Here is a 16,977-nt window from a genome sequence, read left to right as displayed (position 1 = left end):
CCAACATAAGGAACTTATTTTCAGTATAAAAAATGTGCTTTTGTTGTGCAATAATAAAATAAAATTCTCTGCAGCAAAGAAGAAATGAGATAGGGAAGAAAGTTGAAGCAGTTTAAAAAAATGAAAAGAGATGTTCTCAGGCCACTGTCTTCAACACGCTTTCTGCACTTCTACTTTGGACACTTAAATGTTACCGTGTTATAGACAGATCGTAGATCTCAATACCTCATCAACATCAAGAATTCATTTAGCAGATTTGATAAAATGGGAATAGAATCAGAAATATATATCCTCACTGATTTGGGGATTTTAATGAGAGTGAATGGGGCGCTCAGGCTCCGCCCATAACTGTGAGGATCTTCCTCATTCAGAAGTCACTCTCGTGGGAGGTACTGATCACAGCAGGCTATTCCTGCTGAAGCACCTTCAGGGTCTCATGCCCCTTTCTGAGGCATGGTGAGATGACCAAGTGTGGGTGTCTCCGCAAGTTCTACAGCTGACAGAACAAGGATCTGTGTGAAATCAGACGGAAATGTGGTAGCTGGTGCTGGTTCAGACTTCTGGAGTTTGATCATGAGCCGTCTATTCTTGACATGTCTGAGCACAGGACACCTCTAGGGAAAAGGTTTCCTTGTGATAATTATCACAATAAAGCTTAAGGTGTGACTACATCAAAACTCCTTTGCAAAGTACTTGTCTTTTGTGAAGAACCTGTGATCCTTCCATAAGAATGGGTTCTATTGACTGAGAAGCAATGATCAGGATAAGAGTCTAGGGAGAAAGGGCCAGGGATAAGCATAATAGCAGAGCCTTTTGCAAAGTACATTAGGGCCTCTTTCTTAAGAATGGGTTCCTTGGATTGAGAGCCAATACTCAGGAGTCTGGGGGATTAAGGTTAAGCCCAACTGCTGGGGGGGAGGGATGATTGGATAATTAGATGATGGGATAATAGATTGGTACTTGTGAGTTATTGTTTTTAGACAAATATATTGGTATCGATTCTTGTATATTGATACAAAGTTAAATTATGTTGACTATTGCATGCATGCATGCTTCTACCTCTGTTTAAAACATTTTTATGCATAGATATATATATAGTATTGATATATGTATATTTACCATATTGCAGTGTATATTTCTACCTCTGATTAAGATACTTATATATTGTTTATGTGTTAATATATGTATTTACCATTTTGTGATGTATACTTGTACATTGTTTACATTTGGAGGTCGTATTGTCCTCATTTATTACACAGTTGATTATTGTCTTAGTCTTTAAGTTAGATAGGTATTGAGAATTATATAGATCAATAGTCATCTATGTTTATCATTTATAATTAGACTAATCAGGTTCTTTAGATACATAGAGATTATATTCAGTATAGATAGATAATCTTCAACCTCTTCAAAGAGCTGTAGAAAATGGCCTTTAATTTAACTCAGAGTTTCATGGCAATGAGACACAATCGCTCCTGGCAACTCCAATCTATTCCCAAGAAAATGTTGAGCACCAAAGACACTCCACTTGGAGCCTTTCTTCTTGGTAGAACTGGCCTTTGGGTAAAGAAATGCCCATCCCTCAACTACTGACAGAGATACAGAGTATCCGTAAATGGATAAAACAGGGCTGTCATATCTTGCCAAGACAGAGTAAAATAGTTTTGAAAAGTTTCTTGCCTTTGAAAATGGTATGTCAGTTACGTTAAGCCTTAGCCAAAGTTGGTTGCTTCAATGCTGCAAACATAGCTTTGGGTAGTTGCCCAGGTAGCCAGTTGTCTCTGTGATTTGTTGCATGTTTTGGAAGTTGTTTGATTGCACTTCCTAATTACTCAGGTAACATTATTTCCCTTCTCAGATCTTCGATGGGGTTAAAGACTATATATAAATGTAGTTACTTTCCTCTCGTGACTTGGCCAAGTTATTTATTATACAAGACTTATTTTTACTTATTGTATATAATTTCGTAGTAGGTTTAGAACTCTCTTACTTAAACAAAAGGGGGAGGTGTTGCTGGAGCTCCTTCCGCTGCTCCATCAGTCAATAGCTGCTGAGATACCAGCCCACTGGGGTGTGATCTCTCTCTCTCTTTGAAAAGCAGGGGCTGTCCTCCGTTCTCTCTCCGACTTCCATCTCCCCTTCCAGCTCCTAGACTCCTTTCCTGATGGGGCAGAGGATTATTGTCTGGGACAGTGATCTGTAAGTTTTTCCCCTTTAAATAAATAACCATTCTATTAACCATAATTCCAAACTGGTGTGGGATTGTTTGTGACTTACGCCTTCACCTGGCCCTACAGATAGCAAAGATCACCAAGTTATTAACTCCATCTATTCCCTGCTTTCTGGTCAGAAGCATACATAAATGCCTTCTGTTGAACAGAAAAACCCGTGGGATCAACAGTTTGGATTCCCTAGGCTATCTCTGTGAGTTTGAGGACCTCAGATCCTCTACAACCAAGGGCCTTGCCTCTTTCCTGCTTAACATCTTCTCACAGAGTTTAGCATTCAGTTTTGTTGTTTTTAAGGTGCTTTGGTGTGTGACAGTGCAAGAGATGAAGCACAGACCGATACACATGCTAAGCATTCTTTCGTGTATTCTTTATATGCTTTACATTTTATTTAACCTGCTTGAGAATGCAGGTAGGTAGTCAAAACACATGGTACAAGGCTTTCTTTCCAGAATGTCCCACACATTTATCCCTCCACCTTTCTACCCAACCCCCCATCTCAGCATTGGTATCCCAAACGGACCTCTATCCCATGTGGAGAAAATGGGAACTTACTGTATGTAATTGCTGGTTTTTTTACTCTGTGGGCTCTCCTCCCAGCTCCCAAAGAAATACATGGACACATTATTATTTGTAAATAGCATATCTTAATTTGCCTTGTTTCTAACCAGTTTTTCTAACTTAAATTAACCCATTTCTTACTTCTATATTTTGCCTCTGGGCTTTTTACCTTTCTTTATTCTATATGTTGTTCTTCCCTTCTTACTCCATGGCTGATTGTGTGACTGGGTGGCTGATTCCTGGTGTCCTCCTCTCCTCCTTTTCTCACTCCTCCTCTCTTCCCTCCCAAGCCTAGATTTATCCTCCTATTTATTGTCTCTGGATGCCAGCCCAGTCTATCTTTTCTTCTGTCTAGTTATTGGCCATTTAGCTCCTTATTAGACCAATCAGATGTTTTAGACAAGCATAGTAACATAGTTTTACAGAGTTAAACAAATGAAGCATAAAAGAATGCAACACATCCTTGCATCACTAAACAAATATTTCCCAACATAAACAAATGTAATTTCTTAAACTAATATTCCACAACACTTGTATTCAGCATTATGACTATGCAAATCACCATTTGGTATGACTGAGAAAAATGTCCAGCTAAAATTTAATGGCTAGAAATTTTATTAAGTTGTCTCAGCCTATCAGCCAGAGCAAAATACTCATCAAGGAAACAAAAGAAGCTAGAGATGGCTCAGAGGCCAAGAGGCTTTCATTCCCAGCACTCATAGGGCAGCTCACAACTGTCTTAACTTGTATTGCAGGGACTCTTGACACCCTCTTCTGGCCTCTCTAGGTACCAGGTGCCCAGATAATACACAGACATGCATCCAGACAAACACTGCACACATAAGATAAGATAAAGTTTAAAAAAAAAAAAAGAAAACAAATCCAGAATCTTTTAGGCACTGAGAAAGATAGTATCAGAAGAAGTGATTCAGGGTTAAGAAAGAAAACTATTTGGTAAAAATTGGCCCTCATCCCTCATTGATCATTTTCATTTGTTCTTCCAAAGAATTTTATATATAGGTTTTTTAAGGGTTTTTTTTTGTTTGTTTTTGTTTTTGTTTTCTTAGTTTTTTGATACAGGGATTCTCTGTGTAGAGAGATGGAAAGGGAGAGCAATGAAAGAGATACCTTGATAGAGAGAGAAATTATGGGGTTAGGGAGAAATGTGATACTAGGGAAATTTCCAGGAATCCACAAGGATGTCCCCAGCTAAGGCTGCTAGGAATAGTGAAAAGGGTGCCTGAACTGGCACTAATCAGATTAGTGGTGACCCTAATCGTCATTGCAGAACCTATATCCAGTAACTGAAAGAAACAGATGCAGTGAGTATCCACGTTTTAGAAACAGCTAAACTTTTCTGTGTGGCTCAGGACTAAGAAGGATCAAAGAACTCAAAGCAATTTGTTCACTGTTTTCTGCATCCTTTGTTACTTTGCAAAAATAAAAATTCTTTTATTTTTTTTTCCTTATTTATTTATTTAAAGAATTTCCACTTCCTCACCTCCTCCCAATACCCTCCCGCTCCCCCCACTCCCTCTCCTCCTCCCTCACCATTCCCAAGAGCAGTCAGGGTTTCCTGCCCTGTGGGAAATCCAAGTTCCTCCCCTCTCCCTCCAAGTCCAGGAAGGTGAGCATCCAAACAGACCAGAATCCCAAAAAGCCAGTCCATGCAAAGGAAACAAGACCCAGTGCCATTGTCAATGGCTTCTCAGTCAGCCCCCATGTCAGCCACATTCAGAGAATCCGGTTTGATCACATGTTCATTCAGTCCCAGTCCAGCTGGCCTTGGTGAGCTCTCATTCGATCAGTCCCCTTGTATCAGTGGGTGAACGCACCCTTCACAGTCCTGACTTCCTTTTTCATATTCTCCTTCCTTCTGCTCTTCACTTGGACCTTGGGGGCTCAGTCCAGTGCTCCAATGTGGGTCTCCATCTCTATCTCCATCCATCGTCGGATGAAGGTTCCCTCTGGTTCTGCTTTCCTTGCTCACGATCTCCCTCCCTCTGCTTCTCATTTGGACCTAGGGAGTTAAGTCCAGTGTTCCAATATGTGTCTCTGTCTCTATCTCCATCCTTCGCCATATGAAGGTTCTGTGGTGACACGCAAAATATTCATCAGTATGGTTATGGGCCAAGGCCAGTTCAGGCACCCTCTCCTCTGCTGCCCAGGGAACAATCTGGGGACCTCTCCTTGGGCCTGGGAACCCCTCCAGAATCAAGTCTCTTGCAAACCCTAAAATGGCTCAGTTAGTTGAGATATAAACTTCCCTGCTCCCATAACCATCCTTCCTCCAAACCCCCCTCCCATTCCCCCAAGCCATTCCCAATCCTCCCCCTCTCCCCTCTCCCTAACCATCTCCCCTTACTTTCACCCCCCCACACACCTCCCATGCACTCAAGTTTGATTGGCAATCTTGTCTACTTCTAATATCCAGGAGGATAACTATATGATTTTCTTCAGGTTCACCTTCTTACTTAGCATCTCTAGGATCACGAATTATAGACTCACAGACCTTTAACTATGGCTAAAATCCACTTATGAGTGAATACATACCATATTCCTCTTTTTGGGTCTGGGTTGCCTCACTCAGTAAAGAGTTTTCTATTTCCATCCATTTGCATGCAAAATTCAAGATGTCGTTGTTTTTTTACCGCTGAGTAGAACTCTAATGTATATATGTTCCACACCTTTTTTAACCATTCTTCTATTGAGGGGCACCTAGGTTGGTTCCACGTTCTGGCTATTACAAATAGTGAAGCTATGAACATAGTTGAACAAATACTTTTGTAGTATGATAGGGCATCTCTTGGGTATATTTCCAAGAGTGGAATTGCTGGGTCTTGAGGGAGGTTGACTCCCAGTTTCCTGAGAAACCGCCACACTGATTTCCACAGTGGCTGCACAAGTTTGCATTCCCACCAACAGTGGATGAGTGATCCTCTCACTCCACATCCTCTCCAGCATAGGCTATCATTGGTGTTTTTGAGTTTAGCTATTCTGACAGGAGTAAGATGGTATCTCAAAGTGGTTTTGATTTGCATTTCACTGATCGCTAAGGAGGTTGAGCATGACCTTAAGTGTCTTTTGGCCATTCGAAGTTCTTCTGTTGAGAATTCTCTGTTCAGTTCAGTACCCCATTTTTAATTGGGTTAATTAGAGTTTTAGTGTCTAGTTTCTTGAGTTCTTTGTAAATTTTGAAGATCAGACCTTTGTCTGATGAGGGGTTGGTGAAGATCTTCTCCCAGTTCGAAGGTAGCCTTTTTATCTTATTGACAGTGTCCTTAGCTTTACAGAAGCTTCTCAGTTTTAGTAGGTCCCATTTATTCATTGATTCTCTGATTGTCTGTGCTACTGGGGTTCTACTTAGGAAGTCGCCTCCTGTGCCTATATCTTGTAGACTACTTCCCACTTTCTCTTCTATCAGGTTCAAAGTGGACAGATTAATGTTGATGTCTTTAATCCATTTGGACTTGAGTTTTGTGCATGGTGATAGATATGGATCTACTTTCATTCTTCTACAGGTTGACATCCAGTTATGCCAGCACCATTTGTTAAAGATGCTTTCCTTCTTCCATTGTATACCTTTAGCTCCCTTGTCGAAAATTAGGTGTTCATAGGTTTGTGGGTTAATATCTGGGTCTTCTATTCGATTCCATAGGTCGACTTCTCTGTTGTTATGCCAATACCAAGCTGTTTTCAATACTGTAGCTCTGTAATAGAGTTTGAAGTCAGTGATGGTAATGCCTCCGGAAATTCCTTTATTGTATAAGATTGTTTTGGCTATCCTGGGTTTTTTATTTTACCATAAAAACTTGATTACTGTTCTCTCAAGGTCTGTGAAGAAGTTTGATGGGATTTTGATGGAGATTGCATTGAATCTATAGATTGCTTTTGGTAGAATTGCCATTTTTACTATGTTGATTCTCTCAATCCAAGAGCAGAGGAGGTCTTTCCATTTTCTGGTATCCTCCTCAATTTCTTTCTTCAAAGACTTAAAGTTCTTGTCAAATAGGTCTTTCACTTCCTTGGTTAGAGTAACCCCAAGATATTTTATGCTATTTGTGGCTATCGTGAAAGGTGATGTTTCTCAGATTTCTCTCTCTGCTTCTTTATCCTTTGTGTATAGGAGGGCAACTGATTTTTTGGAGTTGATCTTGTATCCTGCCACATTACTAAAGGTGTTTATCAACTGTAGGAGTTCTTTAGTAGAGTTTTTGGGGTCACTTATATACACTATCATATTGTCTGCAAATAATGAAAGTTTAACTTCATCCTTTCCAATTTGAATCCCCTTGATCCCCTTATGTTGTCTTATTGCTATTGCTAGAACTTCAAGCACTATATTGAAGAGGTATGGAGAGAGTGAACAGCCTTGTTGTGTTCCTGATTTTAGTGGAAAGGCTTTGAGTTTCTCTCCATTCAATTTGATGTTAGCTGTCGACTTGCTGTATATTGCTTTTATTATATTTAGGTATGATCCTTGTATCCCCAGTCTCTCCAACACCTTTATCATAAATGGGTGTTGAATTTTGTCACATGCTTTTTCAGCATCGAATGAAATGATCATGTGGTTTTTTCTTTCAGCTTATTTATATGATGGATTACATTGATAGATTTGCATATGTTGAACCAGCCCTGCATCTCTGGGATGAAGCCTACTTGATCATAATGGATAATTTTTCTAATATGTTCTTAGATTCGGTTTGCCAGTATTTTATTGAGAATTTTTGCGTCGATGTTCATGAGTGAGATTGGTCTGTAATTCTCTTTCTTGGTTGTGTCTTTGTGTGGTTTTGGTATCAGAGTAACTGTAGCTTCATAAAAGGAGTTTGACAATGACTCTTCTGTTTCTATATTCTGGAATACATTAAGGATTATAGGTATTAGCTCTTCCTGGAAATTCTGGTAGAATTCTGCATTGAAACCATCTGGTCCTGGGCTTTTTTTGGTAGGGAGATTTTTGATAACAGCTTCTAATTCTTCACGACTAACAGGTCTATTTAGATTGTTCACCTGGTCTTGGTTCAACTTTGGTATATGGTACTTATCTAAAAAAATGTCCATTTCTTTTACATTTTCCAACTTTGTGGCATATAAACTTTCATAGTAAGATCTAACAATTCTCTGAATTTCCTCTGTGTCTGTGGTTATGTCCCCCTTTTCATTTCTGATCTTATTAATTTGCATGTCCTCTCTCTGCCGTTTGATTAGTTTGGATCTTGTTGATTTTCTCCAAGAACCAGCTTTTTGTTTCATTGATTCTTTGGATTGTTTTCTGTGTTTCTATTTTGTTGATTTCAGCCCTCAGTTTGATTATTTCCAGTTTTCTTCTCCTCTTGGGTGAATCAGCTTCTTTTTTTTTAGTGCTTTCAAGTGTGCTGTTAAGTCTCCAATGTGTGCTTTCTCTGTTTTCTTTAATTGGGCACTTAGTGCTATGAATTTTCCTCTTAGCACTGCTTTCATAGTGTCCCATAGGTTTGAGTATGTTGTGTCTTTATTTTCATTAAATTCAAGGAAGACTTTAACTTCTTTCTTTATTTCTTCCTTGACCCAGGGGTGATTTAGTAGTTGACTGTTCAACTTCCATGAGTTTGTTGGCTTCCTGGGGGTAGCATTGTTGTTGAATTCTAACATTAATCCATGGTGATCTGACAAGACACAGGTGGTTACTAATATTTTTTTGTATCTGTGGAAGTTTGCTTTGTTACCAAGTATGTGGTCAATTTTCGAGAAGGTTCCATGAGCTGCAGAGAAGAAGGTATATTCTTTCCTATTTGGGTGGAATGTTCTATAGATGTCTGTTAAGTCCATTTGATTCAATACCTCCAATAATTCTCTTATTTCTCTGCTAGGCTTCTGTCTGATTGACCTGTCCATTGGTGAGAGAGGTGTGTTGAAGTCTCCTACTATTAGTGTGTGTGGTTTGATGACTGCCTTGAGTTCTAGAAGAGTTTCTTTTACATATGTGGGTGTCTTTATTTTAGGGGCATAGATATTCAGGATTGAGACTTCTTCCTGATGAATTGTTCCTGTTAAGAGTATGAAATGTCCATCTCCATCTCTTCTGATTGATTTTAGTTTGAAGTCGATTTTGTTAGATATTAGAATGGCCACACCTGCTTGTTTCTTAGGTCCATTTGCTTGGAAAACCTTTTCCCAACCCTTTACTCTGAGTAGGTGTCTGTCTTTGTGGTTGAGGTGTGTTTCTTGTAAACAGCAGAATGTTAGATTCTGTTTTCATATCCAATCTCTAAGTTGTGCCTTTTTATAGGTGAATTGAGTCCATTAATATTAAGTGATATTAATGACCAGTGGTTGTTGACTCTGGTAACTTTTTTGGGGGGGTAGTAGAGTGTATGTGTTTTCCTTCTTTGAGTTGTGCTTGTGAAGGGTTGCTAGATGTCTGTGTTATTATAGGCAGTGTTGGGAATGTTGGATTCCATGGGTTGTGATTTTCCTTCTAATATTCTCTGTAAGGCTGGATTTGTAGCTACATATTGTTTAAATTTGTTTTTATCCTGGAATATTTTGTTTTCTCCGTTGATAGTGAACAATAGCTTGGCTGGGTATAGTAGTCTGGGCTTGCATCCATGGTCTCTTAGTGTCTGCAGTACCTCTATCCAGGACCTTCTGGCTTTCATGGTTTCCATAGAGAAATCTGGTATAAGTCTGATAGGTTTACCTTTATAAGTTACTTGACCTGTTTCCTTTGCAGCTCTTAATATCCTTTCTTTAATCTGAATGCTTTGTGTTTTGATTATTATATGGCGAAGGGAATGTTTTTTTCTGATCCAGTCTATTCGGTGTTCTGTATGCTTCTTGAACCTTCATAGGAATATCGTTCTTTAGGTTGGGAAAGTTTTCTTCTATAATTTTGTTGAATATATTTTCTGGACCTTTGATCTGCAATTCTTCTCCTTCTACCCCTATTATTCTTAAATTTGGTTTTTTTTATTATGTCCCAGATTTCCTGAATGTTTTGTGATGAGAATTTGTTGGATTTGCTGTTTTCTTTGGTCAGAGCATTTATTTTCTCTATGGTGTCTTCATAATCTGAGATTCGTTCTTCTATCTCTTGTATTCTATTGGTTATGCTTGTCCTGAAGTCTCTGTTTGTTTACCTAGATTTTCTATATCCAGCTGGCCCTCGGTTTGTGTTTTCTTCATTGCCTCCATTTCAGTTTTCAGTTCTTGAACTGATTCCATTACCTGTTTGATTGTTTTTTCTTGGTTTCCCAGGGTATCATTTACGAATTTACTCATTTCTTCTATCTTTTTGTTATATTTCTCTTCCATTTCTTTACTCAGTTCTTCAATCTTTTTGTTATATTTCTCTTCTATTTCTTTTTTAAATTTATTTATTTACTTATTTGTTTGTTTGTTTATAAAAATTTCCACTTCCTCCCCTCCTCCCCATACCCTCCCATTCTCCCCACTCCCTCTCCCCCCCAACTCCCTCTCCTCCTTCCTCTCCAGTCCAAAGAATAGTTAGGGTTGCTTGCCCTGTAGGAAGTTCATCTCTTCTATTTCTTTAAGTGAGTTATTCATACCCTGTTTAAGAGACTCTATTGCTTTCATAATGACACTACTTTCCACTTCTTCCAGAATAGGGTGTTCAAGTCCTTCTGTCGTAAGATCACTGGGATCTGGTGTTTTCATGTTGTTTTTCAGATTGTTGGAGCAATTCTTGCCTTGGCGCCTGCCCATCTCTTCCTTCAGATGCTCTCCAATGGCTCTTCCCTCTGCTGGGTCTTCTGCTACAGGATTAGTGCCCCTTGCTGGCCAGGAATTACTTTGCCTGCAGTCCTACCTTGCTGCAGGCAGGCTATTAAAACAAAGGATCTCCCTCCCGTTTGCACTCACCGCCCTGTCCCGGCGGTGCCCACACAGGCTGAGTTGGAGGATTTTATGCCCTGAAAAAGGGAGAGAGGAACGGAAGGGGTTCCTGGCTGAAAACGGGAATGAGGTAGGATGAGAGAGGGTTTAGCTGGAGGAAGCCACCCCTTTGGAATACCCAGGGAGATAAGGATGGCGGGAAAATTGTGTGTTCCCTTACCGGGCTTGTGTGGCGGGTCAGGAACACACTTACCCCTCCATTGTATCTTCTGCTACCAAATTCTTTTATTTTTAATATGTTACTTTTTATTTTCTATTTTTTCTTCCTTTCTTCCATCCATCCTTTTTTGCTTTCTTTCTTTTTCTTTGTCCTTTCTATCTTTCCTTTCTTAAATCTGTGTTTGGGATCAAGCACTGGGTCCTTGGCTAAAGCTCTGCCTCTTTCTTTCTTACATAAGCTGCTCATTTTCATTCTCTTGTCAAAGTTTGTTTACTCGGGGTTGAAATTTTATCTTCTACCTTAGACTTTTTCCACTGGAAAATTATGTTCTCATCATACCCAGTACAGCAGATGCTACTGCCTGGGCAGAAATCAGGATATCCTTGTTTCTCTTTTTGCAACAAGCTTTCTCTCTATGTATTTGACCATTCTGAAAGTAGTCTTCAAAGTCTTGTGTATTTGATATCTTAGTGTAAAAGAAATCAATTCCCAGAGCAAAATGGTGGTCAGAAAAAAAAATCTTCTTAAGAGAAAGAATTTAGATCTGAGATTTGTCCAATAAACTGGCTAATCCTAAGAAACAATTCAGTAAATGAAAGTAACCTGATCCTAGTCCCTTACTTTCCTAATGCACATTTCCCAGGCACGTGGATGCAGCAATAATAGCAAGTACCCTAAACGCTGCCTAGCTGGTTCCAGTGCTGCATCTGCTGCTTGCTGACCATCAGACCTTGACAAACTGAAGTAGAGAGTGAGTACCAGGCATACAAAAAGCACAGCACCTATACCTGCCATCATTTGTTCCCTGTGGAGTCCTGGAAACCTCACATAAATGCTTATGCTCCAGAATTGCCTCTGCATTTCATGAGAAAAATACACCTTTTCAGATGACTTTATTTGCAGAATATATGGAAATACATAAACATGTCATTTTAAAGCATGCTCCTTTTTCCCTTTCATTCTTCCTTTCTTCCTTTTTCATTTTTCTTCCTTTTTTCCTTCCTTCCTTCCTTTCTTTCTTTATTTTTCTTTTTTTTTTTCAAAGACAGGGTTTCTCTGTGTAACAATCCTGGCTGTCCCGGAACTCACCCTGTGGACCAGGCTGGCCTCTATCTCACTGAGATCCACCTGCATCTGCCTTCCAAGTGCTGGAATTAAAGGTATGCACCACTATTACCCGGCCCTTTCTTCCATTTACTTTGTGGTACCAGGGAGGCAGTCAAAAGCAGGGCTTTGTGCATGCTATGCAAGTACTCTACTGTCAGAGCATGATCAAAAGAATAGCCCATGGTGAACCATGCCTTGGAGAACAGTGAGAGAGGCTTGTTGGGGAAGAGTTGACAGAGACATCTTGCTGCCTGAACAGTCACCCAAAGTTCTTCTGTAACATTGCGGGCACCCATCTTCAGTCTACTGGCCCATAGTATCGGCAGACTTTTCCATGAAGCAGGAAATTTCAAACACAGTTTCACCTATATTGGCAATTTGTCAGTCACTTTCTTCTGTGTCCTATAAAATGTCTGACAGTCTCTTTCATGAAGAAGGAACCCCAAAGGACTGTCTCACCTTTAGGCAAGTTCAGAAGTCATTTTGCTGTGAGTGCTGTATGTCCAGTTCATACAGCATAACATCAAGCAGTCCAGGCAAGAGCAGTTTCTTGCCCAAATGGCTAGCAAACTCCATAAGGAGCCTCTTCAATGCCCAACATTCTCTTGAAGTAGATTGATGCTGCCAGGAGCAGATGTGTCTCATGTCATGAAAAGTCCTAAGATTTTAAAACATTTTAAATGCCATGTTCTGAAGGTCTCTAAAAGATTTGAAGAATACTTATCTAACTGAAATATATCTCTATATATCTAAAAAAAACCTAACTAATATGATTAAAAGTTTGACTATTATAGATGATTATCTATTAACCTATATTTCTTAACTATACATTGCATTTTTAAATGAGCTGCACAAACACAATACCTTAATCAAAAGCAGAAATATATATATATATATATATATATATATATATATATATATATATATATATCTTAAGTTTGTATCAATAAACCAAGATCCATACCAAGACAAGGTATTGATCTCTATATCATATCCCTCTTGAAATGTAAACAAACATTTATAGACAATATTTGGGAATATGGGCATAGTTCTCTTCAAACTGCTTCCTGCTTTTTGTTAGATGAAGTAATTTTTGGAGGATGTTTGCAGCAACCTTTTGGGGGGCTCCTTGTTCATCAAAAGACATTAGTCTTGAAGAAATCCACAGGTTCTCATCTTCTGTGGAAACAAAAGCAGAACCTCTTTTCCAAAACAACATATCCTTAGACCCAAATTTTGAAGTCAAGATACCTCTAAAATATATATGTTGGTTTAGCTTAGCAGTCTGTACAATGAAATGTCTCTCTGTACTTAGCTCCTTCACAGTCAAATAATTCAAAGAAAACACAATAGTATACATAATCCAGACTCTCTGTGTATATTCCATCTTTACGTGGCTTTACTTTTTCTACAAGTTTAATATTTATTTTATTATCTTTACTCCTTTAATCTATGACTGCCTTACTCTGTCTCTTTAAAGACTTTGTTCTAGTTTTTAAAACTATTTACTTCTTTTTATGACTCTCTATATTCTTTTTCTTCTCTCTCCCAAGCCTACATACTTTTATCCAACACTGTGACCCATTTAGAGATCTTTTTATTATCTGAATCTGTCTTTATTGTGTATCTGTAATTATTTTTTGACAAGAAGCGTCTTTTTTTTTTTTTTAAATGCCAAGCAGGTCTGGCTAAAACCAATGCTGTGGCACTGCCTGTTGGTTGGCTCCACCCAGTCCAACAAGGCAGAGGCATGTTCACTGCCTCTGAGAGCCATTATCTCCTCCCCAGATCCAGGATTGGATTCTAGTAGGTCAAGAAATAAACTAGCGGTAAAAGCCGTGCCGAGTCCACAGCCGGAGCCCCCGGGATCATCCTGAGGAACCTGCAGGAACAAAACCGGCCCTACAGCGCCCGCAGGAGGTGTTCGGAAACCTGAAGAAGGAACATGGACTGGGCAAGGCAGCGGTGGTGAAGGCTCTGGATCAGCTGGCCCAGCAAGGCAAGATCAAAGATAAGACATACGGCAAGCAGAAAATTTATTCTGCCGATCATGACCAGTGTAACACAGTGAGTGATGCTGACCTCCACAGCCTGAATGCCAAAACTGTGGCCCTCACTGCCAAGGTGCAGAGCTTACAGCAAAGCTGCCGCCACCAGGAGGCTGAGCTGAAGGAATTACCAAATGCGCTGACCACTCCTGAGAAGCAGAAAGAGATCCAGGAGTTGAAGAAAGAATGTGCTCGTTATACAGAAAGGCTGAAGAACATCAAAGCAGCCACCAACCATATCACTCCAGAAGAGAAAGAGGAGGTGTACAAAGACAGAAGTAGGAAGAGAATGACCACCGAGCTGTGTGGTCACAGTTCTAGGAGGAATGTAGGCAACCCACTGGTGCTGGTGGCTAAGCAGACGCAGTACACAGAGACGGCTGGGGTGCTCTGGAGGGCCATTGGGAATTTGGGGAAACTATAACAAAAGCATGCTCTTGGTATTCAGAAAATAAATTCAAATGTTATGCTGTCAAGAAAAAAAAGAAAAGAAATAAACTAGCACTAACTGATTGAGACCCACGTTGTGCACAATAGGCTACCTACTCTTAAAAACATCCCTTTGGCTTGGGGTGGGAGTATGGTCAACTTGGATCTTGTTCTGGCTTTAATATGCACTCAGCAACCAAAACTGCTGCCTAAATTTGGAGTGTTTGAACCTGCCAATCTTTGGGGGAAAATATCTCCAATGAAACTGCAAATGGTCAAGCGTTTCCCATCTTCTCCTCTCCCTTTACCCCCACTCATGTCCTTCCCTTTGTTCTGTGTATTAGGTTTTCTAGTTCAGACTTCTAAAGCTGACTCTATACACGCTCTCAGAATTCCGTCTGGCAGATGAACTCCTTTTCTATCAAACCTCCTCAGGCTTCCTCCCACTCCACACACTTTCCCTTCCCCCACACGCCTGGTTCTACAATCTACCCACGACTGCTTCTTTCTCTCCCTTCACCTGGAAGCTAGTCCCATTATGCCTTTTGGCTAAACTGCTGGCCCATTGATCTCTTTTTCTTCTATATGAAAGGTCCAATTGAGATCTGTGATCTTTTCCCTCCTGGGAGCTCCCTAAATCCTGCCTAGAACAAGAAGATAGTTTTGGTCCATATGGTTGCTGGTGGTTTTTAATTATCTTAGGTGTGCCACAATAAAATGTATCTGTTCTATGGTGCCAAACAAGTGCCACTAAAATGAAAGTGCTGGCCGTGGGGGCCTAGAATCTGATGAGCTTAGGTTATGTTCACAGACTGTCTTTTGCTATTTAAGCTCACTGAGAAGCTGGCTCTAGGAATGGGATTTGACCCTTCCACTGCAGAGTCAAAAATGCATGACTCAAGAAGCCTCCAAAACTCCTGTCCTGGTCAGTCTGGCCCTTGACCCTGTGACAAAGAAAAGGAGAACAACGAAACAGAACAGGAATAATGATATTATGCCATTAAGGACAGCTAATTTATAAACTATTTCTAACATAAGTTGCCATAGCTAATGATATTGAGCAGTCTATAATATAATCAGCTAATGAGATGCCCATCTATGGAGAGGATAGAGTCCAACAGGAACTCAAGGGATAGTCTATGAGATGCTAGATAGACCATTTCCGATGAGGAGTTGCTATGGCAGGCTCTGGTGATGTTCAGTGCCTGCTATTTCTGCCTGGTATCTCCAGTTTCATTTTCCTACGACTGGGATGCAGTGTCACTGCCCCATATCCCATTTCTTTGCTCTACAATGGTCTGTCTTTGTTTCTGTCCCACAGCACCTGGGTTCACTTGCTTGAGCTTTCACCTCTCAGTTACAGCAACAGAAAAGAATTCAAAATGCAACACATTCTGAGTTGTCTAGTTTGTTAATTTTTCGTGGTGAATATTTTTTTAGAATACAGAGCCTTAAATTCAATTACATGTGATACAAAGAGGTTCTCTCAATCCATTCAGCCATCAGAGGTGGGGGGGGGTCCTATATAATTTGTTTAAAGGAATATTGACTTGCATGAGATCGGGGAAACCCTAAGACAGAGCTCCCTCTCCTTTTCTGTTTCACCTGGAGCAATTTGTACCTTTTGTCTCCCTCCCAACTTGCAGAGCTTACATCTTCCCAAGAGCCTGGTATTTTCTCATTGGCTATCAGTTGCTCAGGCCATGACTTAGGACGCAGAATGCACTGGGGTCCTTCCCCTCTTTTTGAGACAGAGGTTACTTTACTTTATATCACCACAAACCGTTATGCAGCTTTGAGGAAAGAAAAAAGTTCCATATCCTTACCATCATGGTGCCTATCAATTTCATCTGTTCTAGAGATAAGATTAGAAGGAACTAGTGTCATCTCCTAGAATGCAGGGCCTCGGCCCTGTCTTCTAAGTTGAACACTGCCATCTTCACACAATCAGTTATGCCCTCCTAAAATATCACAATGTTAATACTTCATCACAGAAATAGGAGATGGACCAGGCGGTGGTGGCGCACACCTTTAATCCCAGCACACAAGAGGCAGAGGCAGGGAGATGTAGTCAGAGATTTTGTCAGGGCCACCAGCTTCAATATAAATGCACAGAGACTGAATATTCATTACAAATGCTCAGCCAATAGCTCTTACATTTTAATTTAACCCATATTTCTTATCTATCCTGCTTCATCTGCCTCTGGTTCCCAACTCTGACTTCACACTTCCTCTTCCCAACATTCTGTTTGCTTCAAACATTCTGCCTAGCTATCAGCAATCAGGTTTTTTTTTTATTAACAATGAGATCAACACATTTTCAGAGTATACAAAAGAATTATTCCACAGTAGGCAGATCTCTGTGAGTTCCAGGACAGCCAGGACTACACAGAGAAACCATGTCTTGAAAGATCAAAAAGAAAAGAGGAATAAATAGGAGATAGACAGGGCCATCCTAATCTGTTCTATATAATTGGGACAAAATTGCATGAGGCCTCAATGTCTTCATGGCTAGCTAGGGTGATAAATGGGGGTCTCTATCCATGTG

At 40.1% G+C, this 16,977-nt stretch overlaps 1 pseudogene; it reads left to right on the top strand.

The window, feature by feature from the left end:
* Window positions 1-322: 322 nt before the first annotated feature.
* On the top strand, window positions 323-14,424 carry LOC125388155 (homologous-pairing protein 2 homolog pseudogene; annotated as a pseudogene).
* Window positions 14,425-16,977: the final 2,553 nt, after the last annotated feature.

Source organism: Myodes glareolus, chromosome 6, assembly GCF_982192425.1.
Source record: "Myodes glareolus chromosome 6, mMyoGla1.1, whole genome shotgun sequence".
NCBI lineage: Eukaryota > Metazoa > Chordata > Mammalia > Rodentia > Cricetidae > Myodes > Myodes glareolus.
Note: the sequence above shows the minus strand (reverse complement) of the source record. Positions and strands in the feature narration are given on the sequence as shown.